The sequence below is a fragment of the Gasterosteus aculeatus genome, chromosome 2, assembly GCF_964276395.1.
Source record: "Gasterosteus aculeatus chromosome 2, fGasAcu3.hap1.1, whole genome shotgun sequence".
NCBI lineage: Eukaryota > Metazoa > Chordata > Actinopteri > Perciformes > Gasterosteidae > Gasterosteus > Gasterosteus aculeatus.
Genome location: NC_135689.1, coordinates 23864827 through 23877837, shown reverse-complemented (window position 1 = coordinate 23877837; position 13011 = coordinate 23864827). Strand labels below are relative to the sequence as shown.

At 44.5% G+C, this 13011-nt stretch overlaps 55 non-coding genes across 55 annotated transcripts; all 55 read right to left on the bottom strand.

Annotated features, from left to right (window-relative positions):
• Positions 1-84: 84 nt before the first annotated feature.
• Positions 85-203, bottom strand: LOC144404883 (5S ribosomal RNA). The gene has a single exon (XR_013466824.1). It is a non-coding gene; the product is annotated as a 5S ribosomal RNA (ribosomal RNA).
• A 116-nt stretch (positions 204-319) lies between these two features.
• Positions 320-438, bottom strand: LOC144396894 (5S ribosomal RNA). Its single transcript, XR_013459040.1, has one exon. It is a non-coding gene; the product is annotated as a 5S ribosomal RNA (ribosomal RNA).
• Positions 439-554: 116 nt separating this feature from the next.
• On the bottom strand, positions 555-673 carry LOC144397752 (5S ribosomal RNA). The gene has a single exon (XR_013459899.1). It is a non-coding gene; the product is annotated as a 5S ribosomal RNA (ribosomal RNA).
• Positions 674-789: 116 nt separating this feature from the next.
• On the bottom strand, positions 790-908 carry LOC144397460 (5S ribosomal RNA). Its single transcript, XR_013459606.1, has one exon. It is a non-coding gene; the product is annotated as a 5S ribosomal RNA (ribosomal RNA).
• Positions 909-1024: 116 nt separating this feature from the next.
• LOC144390469 (5S ribosomal RNA) lies at positions 1025-1143 on the bottom strand. The gene has a single exon (XR_013454506.1). It is a non-coding gene; the product is annotated as a 5S ribosomal RNA (ribosomal RNA).
• A 116-nt stretch (positions 1144-1259) lies between these two features.
• LOC144398788 (5S ribosomal RNA) lies at positions 1260-1378 on the bottom strand. The gene has a single exon (XR_013460935.1). It is a non-coding gene; the product is annotated as a 5S ribosomal RNA (ribosomal RNA).
• Positions 1379-1495: 117 nt separating this feature from the next.
• Positions 1496-1614, bottom strand: LOC144404882 (5S ribosomal RNA). Its single transcript, XR_013466823.1, has one exon. It is a non-coding gene; the product is annotated as a 5S ribosomal RNA (ribosomal RNA).
• Positions 1615-1730: 116 nt separating this feature from the next.
• Positions 1731-1849, bottom strand: LOC144397751 (5S ribosomal RNA). Its single transcript, XR_013459898.1, has one exon. It is a non-coding gene; the product is annotated as a 5S ribosomal RNA (ribosomal RNA).
• A 116-nt stretch (positions 1850-1965) lies between these two features.
• LOC144404881 (5S ribosomal RNA) lies at positions 1966-2084 on the bottom strand. Its single transcript, XR_013466822.1, has one exon. It is a non-coding gene; the product is annotated as a 5S ribosomal RNA (ribosomal RNA).
• A 116-nt stretch (positions 2085-2200) lies between these two features.
• LOC144390467 (5S ribosomal RNA) lies at positions 2201-2319 on the bottom strand. The gene has a single exon (XR_013454505.1). It is a non-coding gene; the product is annotated as a 5S ribosomal RNA (ribosomal RNA).
• A 116-nt stretch (positions 2320-2435) lies between these two features.
• Positions 2436-2554, bottom strand: LOC144396893 (5S ribosomal RNA). Its single transcript, XR_013459039.1, has one exon. It is a non-coding gene; the product is annotated as a 5S ribosomal RNA (ribosomal RNA).
• A 117-nt stretch (positions 2555-2671) lies between these two features.
• LOC144404879 (5S ribosomal RNA) lies at positions 2672-2790 on the bottom strand. Its single transcript, XR_013466820.1, has one exon. It is a non-coding gene; the product is annotated as a 5S ribosomal RNA (ribosomal RNA).
• Positions 2791-2906: 116 nt separating this feature from the next.
• On the bottom strand, positions 2907-3025 carry LOC144397750 (5S ribosomal RNA). Its single transcript, XR_013459897.1, has one exon. It is a non-coding gene; the product is annotated as a 5S ribosomal RNA (ribosomal RNA).
• Positions 3026-3141: 116 nt separating this feature from the next.
• LOC144396892 (5S ribosomal RNA) lies at positions 3142-3260 on the bottom strand. Its single transcript, XR_013459038.1, has one exon. It is a non-coding gene; the product is annotated as a 5S ribosomal RNA (ribosomal RNA).
• Positions 3261-3376: 116 nt separating this feature from the next.
• On the bottom strand, positions 3377-3495 carry LOC144390464 (5S ribosomal RNA). The gene has a single exon (XR_013454501.1). It is a non-coding gene; the product is annotated as a 5S ribosomal RNA (ribosomal RNA).
• Positions 3496-3611: 116 nt separating this feature from the next.
• Positions 3612-3730, bottom strand: LOC144397749 (5S ribosomal RNA). The gene has a single exon (XR_013459896.1). It is a non-coding gene; the product is annotated as a 5S ribosomal RNA (ribosomal RNA).
• Positions 3731-3846: 116 nt separating this feature from the next.
• LOC144397459 (5S ribosomal RNA) lies at positions 3847-3965 on the bottom strand. The gene has a single exon (XR_013459605.1). It is a non-coding gene; the product is annotated as a 5S ribosomal RNA (ribosomal RNA).
• A 116-nt stretch (positions 3966-4081) lies between these two features.
• LOC144390460 (5S ribosomal RNA) lies at positions 4082-4200 on the bottom strand. The gene has a single exon (XR_013454500.1). It is a non-coding gene; the product is annotated as a 5S ribosomal RNA (ribosomal RNA).
• Positions 4201-4316: 116 nt separating this feature from the next.
• Positions 4317-4435, bottom strand: LOC144398787 (5S ribosomal RNA). Its single transcript, XR_013460934.1, has one exon. It is a non-coding gene; the product is annotated as a 5S ribosomal RNA (ribosomal RNA).
• A 117-nt stretch (positions 4436-4552) lies between these two features.
• Positions 4553-4671, bottom strand: LOC144404878 (5S ribosomal RNA). The gene has a single exon (XR_013466819.1). It is a non-coding gene; the product is annotated as a 5S ribosomal RNA (ribosomal RNA).
• A 116-nt stretch (positions 4672-4787) lies between these two features.
• Positions 4788-4906, bottom strand: LOC144397748 (5S ribosomal RNA). The gene has a single exon (XR_013459895.1). It is a non-coding gene; the product is annotated as a 5S ribosomal RNA (ribosomal RNA).
• A 116-nt stretch (positions 4907-5022) lies between these two features.
• LOC144404877 (5S ribosomal RNA) lies at positions 5023-5141 on the bottom strand. Its single transcript, XR_013466818.1, has one exon. It is a non-coding gene; the product is annotated as a 5S ribosomal RNA (ribosomal RNA).
• Positions 5142-5257: 116 nt separating this feature from the next.
• Positions 5258-5376, bottom strand: LOC144390459 (5S ribosomal RNA). Its single transcript, XR_013454499.1, has one exon. It is a non-coding gene; the product is annotated as a 5S ribosomal RNA (ribosomal RNA).
• Positions 5377-5492: 116 nt separating this feature from the next.
• LOC144396891 (5S ribosomal RNA) lies at positions 5493-5611 on the bottom strand. Its single transcript, XR_013459037.1, has one exon. It is a non-coding gene; the product is annotated as a 5S ribosomal RNA (ribosomal RNA).
• A 117-nt stretch (positions 5612-5728) lies between these two features.
• LOC144404876 (5S ribosomal RNA) lies at positions 5729-5847 on the bottom strand. Its single transcript, XR_013466817.1, has one exon. It is a non-coding gene; the product is annotated as a 5S ribosomal RNA (ribosomal RNA).
• A 116-nt stretch (positions 5848-5963) lies between these two features.
• LOC144397747 (5S ribosomal RNA) lies at positions 5964-6082 on the bottom strand. Its single transcript, XR_013459894.1, has one exon. It is a non-coding gene; the product is annotated as a 5S ribosomal RNA (ribosomal RNA).
• Positions 6083-6198: 116 nt separating this feature from the next.
• LOC144390456 (5S ribosomal RNA) lies at positions 6199-6317 on the bottom strand. The gene has a single exon (XR_013454497.1). It is a non-coding gene; the product is annotated as a 5S ribosomal RNA (ribosomal RNA).
• A 116-nt stretch (positions 6318-6433) lies between these two features.
• On the bottom strand, positions 6434-6552 carry LOC144390450 (5S ribosomal RNA). Its single transcript, XR_013454495.1, has one exon. It is a non-coding gene; the product is annotated as a 5S ribosomal RNA (ribosomal RNA).
• Positions 6553-6668: 116 nt separating this feature from the next.
• Positions 6669-6787, bottom strand: LOC144397746 (5S ribosomal RNA). Its single transcript, XR_013459893.1, has one exon. It is a non-coding gene; the product is annotated as a 5S ribosomal RNA (ribosomal RNA).
• A 116-nt stretch (positions 6788-6903) lies between these two features.
• LOC144398710 (5S ribosomal RNA) lies at positions 6904-7022 on the bottom strand. Its single transcript, XR_013460857.1, has one exon. It is a non-coding gene; the product is annotated as a 5S ribosomal RNA (ribosomal RNA).
• A 117-nt stretch (positions 7023-7139) lies between these two features.
• LOC144396983 (5S ribosomal RNA) lies at positions 7140-7258 on the bottom strand. The gene has a single exon (XR_013459129.1). It is a non-coding gene; the product is annotated as a 5S ribosomal RNA (ribosomal RNA).
• A 116-nt stretch (positions 7259-7374) lies between these two features.
• LOC144404875 (5S ribosomal RNA) lies at positions 7375-7493 on the bottom strand. The gene has a single exon (XR_013466816.1). It is a non-coding gene; the product is annotated as a 5S ribosomal RNA (ribosomal RNA).
• A 116-nt stretch (positions 7494-7609) lies between these two features.
• Positions 7610-7728, bottom strand: LOC144397635 (5S ribosomal RNA). Its single transcript, XR_013459781.1, has one exon. It is a non-coding gene; the product is annotated as a 5S ribosomal RNA (ribosomal RNA).
• A 117-nt stretch (positions 7729-7845) lies between these two features.
• Positions 7846-7964, bottom strand: LOC144404874 (5S ribosomal RNA). Its single transcript, XR_013466815.1, has one exon. It is a non-coding gene; the product is annotated as a 5S ribosomal RNA (ribosomal RNA).
• A 116-nt stretch (positions 7965-8080) lies between these two features.
• LOC144398759 (5S ribosomal RNA) lies at positions 8081-8199 on the bottom strand. Its single transcript, XR_013460906.1, has one exon. It is a non-coding gene; the product is annotated as a 5S ribosomal RNA (ribosomal RNA).
• Positions 8200-8316: 117 nt separating this feature from the next.
• Positions 8317-8435, bottom strand: LOC144404873 (5S ribosomal RNA). The gene has a single exon (XR_013466814.1). It is a non-coding gene; the product is annotated as a 5S ribosomal RNA (ribosomal RNA).
• Positions 8436-8551: 116 nt separating this feature from the next.
• Positions 8552-8670, bottom strand: LOC144399441 (5S ribosomal RNA). Its single transcript, XR_013461586.1, has one exon. It is a non-coding gene; the product is annotated as a 5S ribosomal RNA (ribosomal RNA).
• A 116-nt stretch (positions 8671-8786) lies between these two features.
• Positions 8787-8905, bottom strand: LOC144397634 (5S ribosomal RNA). The gene has a single exon (XR_013459780.1). It is a non-coding gene; the product is annotated as a 5S ribosomal RNA (ribosomal RNA).
• A 117-nt stretch (positions 8906-9022) lies between these two features.
• LOC144404872 (5S ribosomal RNA) lies at positions 9023-9141 on the bottom strand. Its single transcript, XR_013466813.1, has one exon. It is a non-coding gene; the product is annotated as a 5S ribosomal RNA (ribosomal RNA).
• A 116-nt stretch (positions 9142-9257) lies between these two features.
• On the bottom strand, positions 9258-9376 carry LOC144397744 (5S ribosomal RNA). The gene has a single exon (XR_013459891.1). It is a non-coding gene; the product is annotated as a 5S ribosomal RNA (ribosomal RNA).
• A 116-nt stretch (positions 9377-9492) lies between these two features.
• On the bottom strand, positions 9493-9611 carry LOC144396890 (5S ribosomal RNA). Its single transcript, XR_013459036.1, has one exon. It is a non-coding gene; the product is annotated as a 5S ribosomal RNA (ribosomal RNA).
• A 116-nt stretch (positions 9612-9727) lies between these two features.
• LOC144390443 (5S ribosomal RNA) lies at positions 9728-9846 on the bottom strand. The gene has a single exon (XR_013454488.1). It is a non-coding gene; the product is annotated as a 5S ribosomal RNA (ribosomal RNA).
• A 116-nt stretch (positions 9847-9962) lies between these two features.
• LOC144397743 (5S ribosomal RNA) lies at positions 9963-10081 on the bottom strand. Its single transcript, XR_013459890.1, has one exon. It is a non-coding gene; the product is annotated as a 5S ribosomal RNA (ribosomal RNA).
• Positions 10082-10197: 116 nt separating this feature from the next.
• Positions 10198-10316, bottom strand: LOC144397458 (5S ribosomal RNA). Its single transcript, XR_013459604.1, has one exon. It is a non-coding gene; the product is annotated as a 5S ribosomal RNA (ribosomal RNA).
• A 116-nt stretch (positions 10317-10432) lies between these two features.
• On the bottom strand, positions 10433-10551 carry LOC144390439 (5S ribosomal RNA). Its single transcript, XR_013454481.1, has one exon. It is a non-coding gene; the product is annotated as a 5S ribosomal RNA (ribosomal RNA).
• A 116-nt stretch (positions 10552-10667) lies between these two features.
• Positions 10668-10786, bottom strand: LOC144398786 (5S ribosomal RNA). The gene has a single exon (XR_013460933.1). It is a non-coding gene; the product is annotated as a 5S ribosomal RNA (ribosomal RNA).
• Positions 10787-10903: 117 nt separating this feature from the next.
• On the bottom strand, positions 10904-11022 carry LOC144404871 (5S ribosomal RNA). Its single transcript, XR_013466812.1, has one exon. It is a non-coding gene; the product is annotated as a 5S ribosomal RNA (ribosomal RNA).
• Positions 11023-11138: 116 nt separating this feature from the next.
• LOC144397742 (5S ribosomal RNA) lies at positions 11139-11257 on the bottom strand. Its single transcript, XR_013459889.1, has one exon. It is a non-coding gene; the product is annotated as a 5S ribosomal RNA (ribosomal RNA).
• A 116-nt stretch (positions 11258-11373) lies between these two features.
• LOC144404870 (5S ribosomal RNA) lies at positions 11374-11492 on the bottom strand. Its single transcript, XR_013466811.1, has one exon. It is a non-coding gene; the product is annotated as a 5S ribosomal RNA (ribosomal RNA).
• A 116-nt stretch (positions 11493-11608) lies between these two features.
• LOC144390438 (5S ribosomal RNA) lies at positions 11609-11727 on the bottom strand. Its single transcript, XR_013454480.1, has one exon. It is a non-coding gene; the product is annotated as a 5S ribosomal RNA (ribosomal RNA).
• Positions 11728-11843: 116 nt separating this feature from the next.
• LOC144396889 (5S ribosomal RNA) lies at positions 11844-11962 on the bottom strand. Its single transcript, XR_013459035.1, has one exon. It is a non-coding gene; the product is annotated as a 5S ribosomal RNA (ribosomal RNA).
• Positions 11963-12079: 117 nt separating this feature from the next.
• On the bottom strand, positions 12080-12198 carry LOC144404868 (5S ribosomal RNA). Its single transcript, XR_013466809.1, has one exon. It is a non-coding gene; the product is annotated as a 5S ribosomal RNA (ribosomal RNA).
• A 116-nt stretch (positions 12199-12314) lies between these two features.
• On the bottom strand, positions 12315-12433 carry LOC144397741 (5S ribosomal RNA). The gene has a single exon (XR_013459888.1). It is a non-coding gene; the product is annotated as a 5S ribosomal RNA (ribosomal RNA).
• A 116-nt stretch (positions 12434-12549) lies between these two features.
• On the bottom strand, positions 12550-12668 carry LOC144390437 (5S ribosomal RNA). Its single transcript, XR_013454479.1, has one exon. It is a non-coding gene; the product is annotated as a 5S ribosomal RNA (ribosomal RNA).
• Positions 12669-12784: 116 nt separating this feature from the next.
• On the bottom strand, positions 12785-12903 carry LOC144390436 (5S ribosomal RNA). Its single transcript, XR_013454478.1, has one exon. It is a non-coding gene; the product is annotated as a 5S ribosomal RNA (ribosomal RNA).
• Positions 12904-13011: the final 108 nt, after the last annotated feature.

The window sequence follows — 13011 nt, the reverse complement described above, 5'->3', positions numbered from 1 at the left end:
TGTCAAAGGTTTTGGAGTTTAGATAATGAAAAAGGAGTCACTTTCTAATGCCTTCTCGATTTCTTCCAGAGAGAGAAATGAAAAAGCTTACGGCACCTGGGATTCCCAGGCGGTCTTCCATCCAAGTACTAACCAGGCCCTACTCTGCTTAGCTTCTGAGATCAGACGAGATCAGGCGGAGCCAGAGAGGTATGGCCGTAAGCAACTGTATGTCCTCTACCTAATCTTTTAAAATGTGTCAAAGGTTTTGTAGTTTTGACAATTAAATGGAGTCACTTTCTAAGGCCTTCTCTGTGTCTTTTACAGATCGAAATGAAAAAGCTTACAGCACCTGGGATTCCCAGGCGGTCTTCCATCCAAGTACTAACCAGGCCCTACTCTGCTTAGCTTCTGAGATCAGACGAGATCAGGCGGAGCCAGAGAGGTATGGCCGTAAGCAACTGTATGTCCTCTTCCTAATCTTTTAAAATGTGTCAAAGGTTTTGGAGTTTTGACAATGAAATGGAGTCACTTTCTAAGGCCTTCTCTGTGTCTTTTACAGATAGAAATGAAAAAGCTTACGGCACCTGGGATTCCCAGGCGGGCTTCCATCCAAGTACTAACCAGGCCCTACTCTGCTTAGCTTCTGAGATCTGACGAGATCAGGCGGAGCCAGAGAGGTATGGCCGTAAGCAACTGTATGTCCTCTACCTAATCTTTTAAAATGTGTCAAAGGTTTTGTAGTTTTGACAATGAAATGGAGTCACTTTCTAAGGCGTTCTCTGTGTCTTTTACAGATAGAAATGAAAAAGCTTACGGCACCTGGGATTCCCAGGCGGTCTTCCATCCAAGTACTAACCAGGCCCTACTCTGCTTAGCTTCTGAGATCAGACGAGATCAGGCAGAGCCAGAGAGGTATGGCCGTAAGCAACTGTATGTCCTCTACCTAATCTTTTAAAATGTGTCAAAGGTTTTGGAGTTTTGACAATGAAATGGAGTCACTTTCTAAGTTCTTCTCTGTGTCTTTTACAGATCGAAATGAAAAAGCTTACAGCACCTGGGATTCCCAGGCGGTCTTCCATCCAAGTACTAACCAGGCCCTACTCTGCTTAGCTTCTGAGATCTGACGAGATCAGGCGGAGCCAGAGAGGTATGGCCGTAAGCAACTGTATGTCCTCTACCTAATCTTTTAAAATGTGTCAAAGGTTTTGGAGTTTTGACAATGAAATGGAGTCACTTTCTAAGTTCTTCTCTGTGTCTTTTACAGATCGAAATGAAAAAGCTTACAGCACCTGGGATTCCCAGGCGGTCTTCCATCCAAGTACTAAGCAGGCCCTACTCTGCTTAGCTTCTGAGATCAGACGAGATCAGGCGGAGCCAGAGAGGTATGGCCGTAAGCAACTGTATGTCCTCTTCCTAATATTTTAAAATGTGTCAAAGGTTTTGGAGTTTAGATAATGAAAAAGGAGTCACTTTCTAATGCCTTCTCGATTTCTTCCAGAGAGAGAAATGAAAAAGCTTACGGCACCTGGGATTCCCAGGCGGTCTTCCATCCAAGTACTAACCAGGCCCTACTCTGCTTAGCTTCTGAGATCAGACGAGATCAGGCGGAGCCAGAGAGGTATGGCCGTAAGCAACTGTATGTCCTCTACCTAATCTTTTAAAATGTGTCAAAGGTTTTGTAGTTTTGACAATGAAATGGAGTCACTTTCTAAGGCCTTCTCTGTGTCTTTTACAGATAGAAATGAAAAAGCTTACGGCACCTGGGATTCCCAGGCGGGCTTCCATCCAAGTACTAACCAGGCCCTACTCTGCTTAGCTTCTGAGATCTGACGAGATCAGGCGGAGCCAGAGAGGTATGGCCGTAAGCAACTGTATGTCCTCTACCTAATCTTTTAAAATGTGTCAAAGGTTTTGTAGTTTTGACAATGAAATGGAGTCACTTTCTAAGGCGTTCTCTGTGTCTTTTACAGATAGAAATGAAAAAGCTTACGGCACCTGGGATTCCCAGGCGGTCTTCCATCCAAGTACTAACCAGGCCCTACTCTGCTTAGCTTCTGAGATCAGACGAGATCAGGCGGAGCCAGAGAGGTATGGCCGTAAGCAACTGTATGTCCTCTACCTAATCTTTTAAAATGTGTCAAAGGTTTTGGAGTTTTGACAATGAAATGGAGTCACTTTCTAAGTTCTTCTCTGTGTCTTTTACAGATCGAAATGAAAAAGCTTACAGCACCTGGGATTCCCAGGCGGTCTTCCATCCAAGTACTAACCAGGCCCTACTCTGCTTAGCTTCTGAGATCTGACGAGATCAGGCGGAGCCAGAGAGGTATGGCCGTAAGCAACTGTATGTCCTCTACCTAATCTTTTAAAATGTGTCAAAGGTTTTGGAGTTTTGACAATGAAATGGAGTCACTTTCTAAGTTCTTCTCTGTGTCTTTTACAGATCGAAATGAAAAAGCTTACAGCACCTGGGATTCCCAGGCGGTCTTCCATCCAAGTACTAACCAGGCCCTACTCTGCTTAGCTTCTGAGATCAGACGAGATCAGGCGGAGCCAGAGAGGTATGGCCGTAAGCAACTGTATGTCCTCTTCCTAATATTTTAAAATGTGTCAAAGGTTTTGGAGTTTAGATAATGAAAAAGGAGTCACTTTCTAATGCCTTCTCGATTTCTTCCAGAGAGAGAAATGAAAAAGCTTACGGCACCTGGGATTCCCAGGCGGTCTTCCATCCAAGTACTAACCAGGCCCTACTCTGCTTAGCTTCTGAGATCAGACGAGATCAGGCGGAGCCAGAGAGGTATGGCCGTAAGCAACTGTATGTCCTCTTCCTAATATTTTAAAATGTGTCAAAGGTTTTGTAGTTTTGACAATGAAATGGAGTCACTTTCTAAGGCCTTCTCTGTGTCTTTTACAGATAGAAATGAAAAAGCTTACGGCACCTGGGATTCCCAGGCGGGCTTCCATCCAAGTACTAACCAGGCCCTACTCTGCTTAGCTTCTGAGATCTGACGAGATCAGGCGGAGCCAGAGAGGTATGGCCGTAAGCAACTGTATGTCCTCTACCTAATCTTTTAAAATGTGTCAAAGGGTTTGTAGTTTTGACAATTAAATGGAGTCACTTTCTAAGGCCTTCTCTGTGTCTTTTACAGATCGAAATGAAAAAGCTTACAGCACCTGGGATTCCCAGGCGGTCTTCCATCCAAGTACTAACCAGGCCCTACTCTGCTTAGCTTCTGAGATCAGACGAGATCAGGCGGAGCCAGAGAGGTATGGCCGTAAGCAACTGTATGTCCTCTACCTAATCTTTTAAAATGTGTCAAAGGGTTTGTAGTTTTGAAAATTAAATGGAGTCACTTTCTAAGGCCTTCTCTGTGTCTTTTACAGATCGAAATGAAAAAGCTTACAGCACCTGGGATTCCCAGGCGGTCTTCCATCCAAGTACTAACCAGGCCCTACTCTGCTTAGCTTCTGAGATCTGACGAGATCAGGCGGAGCCAGAGAGGTATGGCCGTAAGCAACTGTATGTCCTCTACCTAATCTTTTAAAATGTGTCAAAGGTTTTGTAGTTTTGACAATGAAATGGAGTCACTTTCTAAGGCCTTCTCTGTGTCTTTTACAGATAGAAATGAAAAAGCTTACGGCACCTGGGATTCCCAGGCGGGCTTCCATCCAAGTACTAACCAGGCCCTACTCTGCTTAGCTTCTGAGATCTGACGAGATCAGGCGGAGCCAGAGAGGTATGGCCGTAAGCAACTGTATGTCCTCTACCTAATCTTTTAAAATGTGTCAAAGGTTTTGTAGTTTTGACAATGAAATGGAGTCACTTTCTAAGGCGTTCTCTGTGTCTTTTACAGATAGAAATGAAAAAGCTTACGGCACCTGGGATTCCCAGGCGGTCTTCCATCCAAGTACTAACCAGGCCCTACTCTGCTTAGCTTCTGAGATCAGACGAGATCAGGCAGAGCCAGAGAGGTATGGCCGTAAGCAACTGTATGTCCTCTACCTAATCTTTTAAAATGTGTCAAAGGTTTTGGAGTTTTGACAATGAAATGGAGTCACTTTCTAAGTTCTTCTCTGTGTCTTTTACAGATCGAAATGAAAAAGCTTACAGCACCTGGGATTCCCAGGCGGTCTTCCATCCAAGTACTAACCAGGCCCTACTCTGCTTAGCTTCTGAGATCTGACGAGATCAGGCGGAGCCAGAGAGGTATGGCCGTAAGCAACTGTATGTCCTCTACCTAATCTTTTAAAATGTGTCAAAGGTTTTGGAGTTTTGACAATGAAATGGAGTCACTTTCTAAGTTCTTCTCTGTGTCTTTTACAGATCGAAATGAAAAAGCTTACAGCACCTGGGATTCCCAGGCGGTCTTCCATCCAAGTACTAAGCAGGCCCTACTCTGCTTAGCTTCTGAGATCAGACGAGATCAGGCGGAGCCAGAGAGGTATGGCCGTAAGCAACTGTATGTCCTCTTCCTAATATTTTAAAATGTGTCAAAGGTTTTGGAGTTTAGATAATGAAAAAGGAGTCACTTTCTAATGCCTTCTCGATTTCTTCCAGAGAGAGAAATGAAAAAGCTTACGGCACCTGGGATTCCCAGGCGGTCTTCCATCCAAGTACTAACCAGGCCCTACTCTGCTTAGCTTCTGAGATCAGACGAGATCAGGCGGAGCCAGAGAGGTATGGCCGTAAGCAACTGTATGTCCTCTACCTAATCTTTTAAAATGTGTCAAAGGTTTTGTAGTTTTGACAATGAAATGGAGTCACTTTCTAAGGCCTTCTCTGTGTCTTTTACAGATAGAAATGAAAAAGCTTACGGCACCTGGGATTCCCAGGCGGGCTTCCATCCAAGTACTAACCAGGCCCTACTCTGCTTAGCTTCTGAGATCTGACGAGATCAGGCGGAGCCAGAGAGGTATGGCCGTAAGCAACTGTATGTCCTCTACCTAATCTTTTAAAATGTGTCAAAGGTTTTGTAGTTTTGACAATGAAATGGAGTCACTTTCTAAGGCGTTCTCTGTGTCTTTTACAGATAGAAATGAAAAAGCTTACGGCACCTGGGATTCCCAGGCGGTCTTCCATCCAAGTACTAACCAGGCCCTACTCTGCTTAGCTTCTGAGATCAGACGAGATCAGGCGGAGCCAGAGAGGTATGGCCGTAAGCAACTGTATGTCCTCTACCTAATCTTTTAAAATGTGTCAAAGGTTTTGGAGTTTTGACAATGAAATGGAGTCACTTTCTAAGTTCTTCTCTGTGTCTTTTACAGATCGAAATGAAAAAGCTTACAGCACCTGGGATTCCCAGGCGGTCTTCCATCCAAGTACTAACCAGGCCCTACTCTGCTTAGCTTCTGAGATCTGACGAGATCAGGCGGAGCCAGAGAGGTATGGCCGTAAGCAACTGTATGTCCTCTACCTAATCTTTTAAAATGTGTCAAAGGTTTTGGAGTTTTGACAATGAAATGGAGTCACTTTCTAAGTTCTTCTCTGTGTCTTTTACAGATCGAAATGAAAAAGCTTACAGCACCTGGGATTCCCAGGCGGTCTTCCATCCAAGTACTAACCAGGCCCTACTCTGCTTAGCTTCTGAGATCAGACGAGATCAGGCGGAGCCAGAGAGGTATGGCCGTAAGCAACTGTATGTCCTCTTCCTAATATTTTAAAATGTGTCAAAGGTTTTGGAGTTTAGATAATGAAAAAGGAGTCACTTTCTAATGCCTTCTCGATTTCTTCCAGAGAGAGAAATGAAAAAGCTTACGGCACCTGGGATTCCCAGGCGGTCTTCCATCCAAGTACTAACCAGGCCCTACTCTGCTTAGCTTCTGAGATCAGACGAGATCAGGCGGAGCCAGAGAGGTATGGCCGTAAGCAACTGTATGTCCTCTACCTAATCTTTTAAAATGTGTCAAAGGTTTTGTAGTTTTGACAATGAAATGGAGTCACTTTCTAAGGCCTTCTCTGTGTCTTTTACAGATAGAAATGAAAAAGCTTACGGCACCTGGGATTCCCAGGCGGGCTTCCATCCAAGTACTAACCAGGCCCTACTCTGCTTAGCTTCTGAGATCTGACGAGATCAGGCGGAGCCAGAGAGGTATGGCCGTAAGCAACTGTATGTCCTCTACCTAATCTTTTAAAATGTGTCAAAGGGTTTGTAGTTTTGACAATTAAATGGAGTCACTTTCTAAGGCCTTCTCTGTGTCTTTTACAGATCGAAATGAAAAAGCTTACAGCACCTGGGATTCCCAGGCGGTCTTCCATCCAAGTACTAACCAGGCCCTACTCTGCTTAGCTTCTGAGATCTGACGAGATCAGGCGGAGCCAGAGAGGTATGGCCGTAAGCAACTGTATGTCCTCTACCTAATCTTTTAAAATGTGTCAAAGGGTTTGTAGTTTTGACAATTAAATGGAGTCACTTTCTAAGGCCTTCTCTGTGTCTTTTACAGATCGAAATGAAAAAGCTTACAGCACCTGGGATTCCCAGGCGGTCTTCCATCCAAGTACTAACCAGGCCCTACTCTGCTTAGCTTCTGAGATCTGACGAGATCAGGCGGAGCCAGAGAGGTATGGCCGTAAGCAACTGTATGTCCTCTACCTAATCTTTTAAAATGTGTCAAAGGTTTTGTAGTTTTGACAATGAAATGGAGTCACTTTCTAAGGCCTTCTCTGTGTCTTTTACAGATAGAAATGAAAAAGCTTACGGCACCTGGGATTCCCAGGCGGGCTTCCATCCAAGTACTAACCAGGCCCTACTCTGCTTAGCTTCTGAGATCTGACGAGATCAGGCGGAGCCAGAGAGGTATGGCCGTAAGCAACTGTATGTCCTCTACCTAATCTTTTAAAATGTGTCAAAGGGTTTGTAGTTTTGACAATTAAATGGAGTCACTTTCTAAGGCCTTCTCTGTGTCTTTTACAGATCGAAATGAAAAAGCTTACAGCACCTGGGATTCCCAGGCGGTCTTCCATCCAAGTACTAACCAGGCCCTACTCTGCTTAGCTTCTGAGATCTGACGAGATCAGGCGGAGCGAGAGAGGTATGGCCGTAAGCAACTGTATGTCCTCTTCCTAATCTTTTAAAATGTGTCAAAGGTTTTGGAGTTTTGATAATGAAAAAGGAGTCACTTTCTAAGGCCTTCTCGATTTCTTCCAGAGAGAGAAATGAAAAAGCTTACGGCACCTGGGACTCCCAGGCGGTCTTCCATCCAAGTACTAACCAGGCCCTACTCTGCTTAGCTTCTGAGATCTGACGAGATCAGGCGGAGCCAGAGAGGTATGGCCGTAAGCAACTGTATGTCCTCTACCTAATCTTTTAAAATGTGTCAAAGGTTTTGTAGTTTTGACAATGAAATGGAGTCACTTTCTAAGGCGTTCTCTGTGTCTTTTACAGATAGAAATGAAAAAGCTTACGGCACCTGGGATTCCCAGGCGGTCTTCCATCCAAGTACTAACCAGGCCCTACTCTGCTTAGCTTCTGAGATCAGACGAGATCAGGCGGAGCCAGAGAGGTATGGCCGTAAGCAACTGTATGTCCTCTACCTAATCTTTTAAAATGTGTCAAAGGTTTTGGAGTTTTGACAATGAAATGGAGTCACTTTCTAAGTTCTTCTCTGTGTCTTTTACAGATCGAAATGAAAAAGCTTACAGCACCTGGGATTCCCAGGCGGTCTTCCATCCAAGTACTAACCAGGCCCTACTCTGCTTAGCTTCTGAGATCTGACGAGATCAGGCAGAGCCAGAGAGGTATGGCCGTAAGCAACTGTATGTCCTCTTCCTAATATTTTAAAATGTGTCAAAGGTTTTGGAGTTTAGATAATGAAAAAGGAGTCACTTTCTAATGCCTTCTCGATTTCTTCCAGAGAGAGAAATGAAAAAGCTTACGGCACCTGGGATTCCCAGGCGGTCTTCCATCCAAGTACTAACCAGGCCCTACTCTGCTTAGCTTCTGAGATCAGACGAGATCAGGCGGAGCCAGAGAGGTATGGCCGTAAGCAACTGTATGTCCTCTACCTAATCTTTTAAAATGTGTCAAAGGTTTTGTAGTTTTGACAATTAAATGGAGTCACTTTCTAAGGCCTTCTCTGTGTCTTTTACAGATCGAAATGAAAAAGCTTACAGCACCTGGGATTCCCAGGCGGTCTTCCATCCAAGTACTAACCAGGCCCTACTCTGCTTAGCTTCTGAGATCAGGCGAGATCAGGCGGAGCCAGAGAGGTATGGCCGTAAGCAACTGTATGTCCTCTTCCTAATCTTTTAAAATGTGTCAAAGGTTTTGGAGTTTTGATAATGAAAAAGGATTCACTTTCTAATGCCTTCTCGATTTCTTCCAGAGAGAGAAATGAAAAAGCTTACGGCACCTGGGATTCCCAGGCGGTCTTCCATCCAAGTACTAACCAGGCCCTACTCTGCTTAGCTTCTGAGATCAGACGAGATCAGGCGGAGCCAGAGAGGTATGGCCGTAAGCAACTGTATGTCCTCTACCTAATCTTTTAAAATGTGTCAAAGGGTTTGTAGTTTTGACAATGAAATGGAGTCACTTTCTAAGGCCTTCTCTGTGTCTTTTACAGATCGAAATGAAAAAGCTTACAGCACATGGGATTCCCAGGCGGTCTTCCATCCAAGTACTAACCAGGCCCTACTCTGCTTAGCTTCTGAGATCAGACGAGATCAGGCGGAGCCAGAGAGGTATGGCCATAAGCAACTGTATGTCCTCTTCCTAATCTTTTAAAATGTGTCAAAGGTTTTGGAGTTTTGACAATGAAATGGAGTCACTTTCTAAGTTCTTCTCTGTGTCTTTTACAGATCGAAATGAAAAAGCTTACAGCACCTGGGATTCCCAGGCGGTCTTCCATCCAAGTACTAACCAGGCCCTACTCTGCTTAGCTTCTGAGATCTGACGAGATCAGGCAGAGCCAGAGAGGTATGGCCGTAAGCAACTGTATGTCCTCTTCCTAATATTTTAAAATGTGTCAAAGGTTTTGGAGTTTAGATAATGAAAAAGGAGTCACTTTCTAATGCCTTCTCGATTTCTTCCAGAGAGAGAAATGAAAAAGCTTACGGCACCTGGGATTCCCAGGCGGTCTTCCATCCAAGTACTAACCAGGCCCTACTCTGCTTAGCTTCTGAGATCAGACGAGATCAGGCGGAGCCAGAGAGGTATGGCCGTAAGCAACTGTATGTCCTCTACCTAATCCTTTAAAATGTGTCAAAGGTTTTGTAGTTTTGACAATGAAATGGAGTCACTTTCTAAGGCCTTCTCTGTGTCTTTTACAGATAGAAATGAAAAAGCTTACGGCACCTGGGATTCCCAGGCGGGCTTCCATCCAAGTACTAACCAGGCCCTACTCTGCTTAGCTTCTGAGATCTGACGAGATCAGGCGGAGCCAGAGAGGTATGGCCGTAAGCAACTGTATGTCCTCTACCTAATCTTTTAAAATGTGTCAAAGGGTTTGTAGTTTTGACAATTAAATGGAGTCACTTTCTAAGGCCTTCTCTGTGTCTTTTACAGATCGAAATGAAAAAGCTTACAGCACCTGGGATTCCCAGGCGGTCTTCCATCCAAGTACTAACCAGGCCCTACTCTGCTTAGCTTCTGAGATCAGACGAGATCAGGCGGAGCCAGAGAGGTATGGCCGTAAGCAACTGTATGTCCTCTACCTAATCTTTTAAAATGTGTCAAAGGGTTTGTAGTTTTGAAAATTAAATGGAGTCACTTTCTAAGGCCTTCTCTGTGTCTTTTACAGATCGAAATGAAAAAGCTTACAGCACCTGGGATTCCCAGGCGGTCTTCCATCCAAGTACTAACCAGGCCCTACTCTGCTTAGCTTCTGAGATCTGACGAGATCAGGCGGAGCCAGAGAGGTATGGCCGTAAGCAACTGTATGTCCTCTACCTAATCTTTTAAAATGTGTCAAAGGTTTTGTAGTTTTGACAATGAAATGGAGTCACTTTCTAAGGCCTTCTCTGTGTCTTTTACAGATAGAAATGAAAAAGCTTACGGCACCTGGGATTCCCAGGCGGGCTTCCATCCAAGTACTAACCAGGCCCTACTCTGCTTAGCTTCTGAGATCTGACGAGATCAGGCGGAGCCAGAGAGGTATGGCCGTAAGCAACTGTATGTCCTCTACCTAATCTTTTAAAATGTGTCAAAGGTTTTGTAGTTTTGACAATGAAATGGAGTCACTTTCTAAGGCGTTCTCTGTGTCTTTTACAGATAGAAATGAAAAAGCTTACGGCACCTGGGATTCCCAGGCGGTCTTCCATCCAAGTACTAACCAGGCCCTACTCTGCTTAGCTTCTGAGATCAGACGAGATCAGGCAGAGCCAGAGAGGTATGGCCGTAAGCAACTGTATGTCCTCTACCTAATCTTTTAAAATGTGTCAAAGGTTTTGGAGTTTTGACAATGAAATGGAGTCACTTTCTAAGTTCTTCTCTGTGTCTTTTACAGATCGAAATGAAAAAGCTTACAGCACCTGGGATTCCCAGGCGGTCTTCCATCCAAGTACTAACCAGGCCCTACTCTGCTTAGCTTCTGAGATCTGACGAGATCAGGCGGAGCCAGAGAGGTATGGCCGTAAGCAACTGTATGTCCTCTACCTAATCTTTTAAAATGTGTCAAAGGTTTTGGAGTTTTGACAATGAAATGGAGTCACTTTCTAAGTTCTTCTCTGTGTCTTTTACAGATCGAAATGAAAAAGCTTACAGCACCTGGGATTCCCAGGCGGTCTTCCATCCAAGTACTAAGCAGGCCCTACTCTGCTTAGCTTCTGAGATCAGACGAGATCAGGCGGAGCCAGAGAGGTATGGCCGTAAGCAACTGTATGTCCTCTTCCTAATATTTTAAAATGTGTCAAAGGTTTTGGAGTTTAGATAATGAAAAAGGAGTCACTTTCTAATGCCTTCTCGATTTCTTCCAGAGAGAGAAATGAAAAAGCTTACGGCACCTGGGATTCCCAGGCGGTCTTCCATCCAAGTACTAACCAGGCCCTACTCTGCTTAGCTTCTGAGATCAGACGAGATCAGGCGGAGCCAGAGAGGTATGGCCGTAAGCAACTGTATGTCCTCTACCTAATCTTTTAAAATGTGTCAAAGGTTTTGTAGTTTTGACAATGAAATGGAGTCACTTTCTAAGGCCTTCTCTGTGTCTTTTACAGATAGAAATGAAAAAGCTTACGGCACCTGGGATTCCCAGGCGGGCTTCCATCCAAGTACTAACCAGGCCCTACTCTGCTTAGCTTCTGAGATCTGACGAGATCAGGCGGAGCCAGAGAGGTATGGCCGTAAGCAACTGTATGTCCTCTACCTAATCTTTTAAAATGTGTCAAAGGTTTTGTAGTTTTGACAATGAAATGGAGTCACTTTCTAAGGCGTTCTCTGTGTCTTTTACAGATAGAAATGAAAAAGCTTACGGCACCTGGGATTCCCAGGCGGTCTTCCATCCAAGTACTAACCAGGCCCTACTCTGCTTAGCTTCTGAGATCAGACGAGATCAGGCGGAGCCAGAGAGGTATGGCCGTAAGCAACTGTATGTCCTCTACCTAATCTTTTAAAATGTGTCAAAGGTTTTGGAGTTTTGACAATGAAATGGAGTCACTTTCTAAGTTCTTCTCTGTGTCTTTTACAGATCGAAATGAAAAAGCTTACAGCACCTGGGATTCCCAGGCGGTCTTCCATCCAAGTACTAACCAGGCCCTACTCTGCTTAGCTTCTGAGATCTGACGAGATCAGGCGGAGCCAGAGAGGTATGGCCGTAAGCAACTGTATGTCCTCTACCTAATCTTTTAAAATGTGTCAAAGGTTTTGGAGTTTTGACAATGAAATGGAGTCACTTTCTAAGTTCTTCTCTGTGTCTTTTACAGATCGAAATGAAAAAGCTTACAGCACCTGGGATTCCCAGGCGGTCTTCCATCCAAGTACTAACCAGGCCCTACTCTGCTTAGCTTCTGAGATCAGACGAGATCAGGCGGAGCCAGAGAGGTATGGCCGTAAGCAACTGTATGTCCTCTTCCTAATATTTTAAAATGTGTCAAAGGTTTTGGAGTTTAGATAATGAAAAAGGAGTCACTTTCTAATGCCTTCTCGATTTCTTCCAGAGAGAGAAATGAAAAAGCTTACGGCACCTGGGATTCCCAGGCGGTCTTCCATCCAAGTACTAACCAGGCCCTACTCTGCTTAGCTTCTGAGATCAGACGAGATCAGGCGGAGCCAGAGAGGTATGGCCGTAAGCAACTGTATGTCCTCTACCTAATCTTTTAAAATGTGTCAAAGGTTTTGTAGTTTTGACAATGAAATGGAGTCACTTTCTAAGGCCTTCTCTGTGTCTTTTACAGATAGAAATGAAAAAGCTTACGGCACCTGGGATTCCCAGGCGGGCTTCCATCCAAGTACTAACCAGGCCCTACTCTGCTTAGCTTCTGAGATCTGACGAGATCAGGCGGAGCCAGAGAGGTATGGCCGTAAGCAACTGTATGTCCTCTACCTAATCTTTTAAAATGTGTCAAAGGGTTTGTAGTTTTGACAATTAAATGGAGTCACTTTCTAAGGCCTTCTCTGTGTCTTTTACAGATCGAAATGAAAAAGCTTACAGCACCTGGGATTCCCAGGCGGTCTTCCATCCAAGTACTAACCAGGCCCTACTCTGCTTAGCTTCTGAGATCTGACGAGATCAGGCGGAGCCAGAGAGGTATGGCCGTAAGCAACTGTATGTCCTCTACCTAATCTTTTAAAATGTGTCAAAGGGTTTGTAGTTTTGACAATTAAATGGAGTCACTTTCTAAGGCCTTCTCTGTGTCTTTTACAGATCGAAATGAAAAAGCTTACAGCACCTGGGATTCCCAGGCGGTCTTCCATCCAAGTACTAACCAGGCCCTACTCTGCTTAGCTTCTGAGATCTGACGAGATCAGGCGGAGCCAGAGAGGTATGGCCGTAAGCAACTGTATGTCCTCTACCTAATCTTTTAAAATGTGTCAAAGGTTTTGTAGTTTTGACAATGAAATGGAGTCACTTTCTAAGGCCTTCTCTGTGTCTTTTACAGATAGA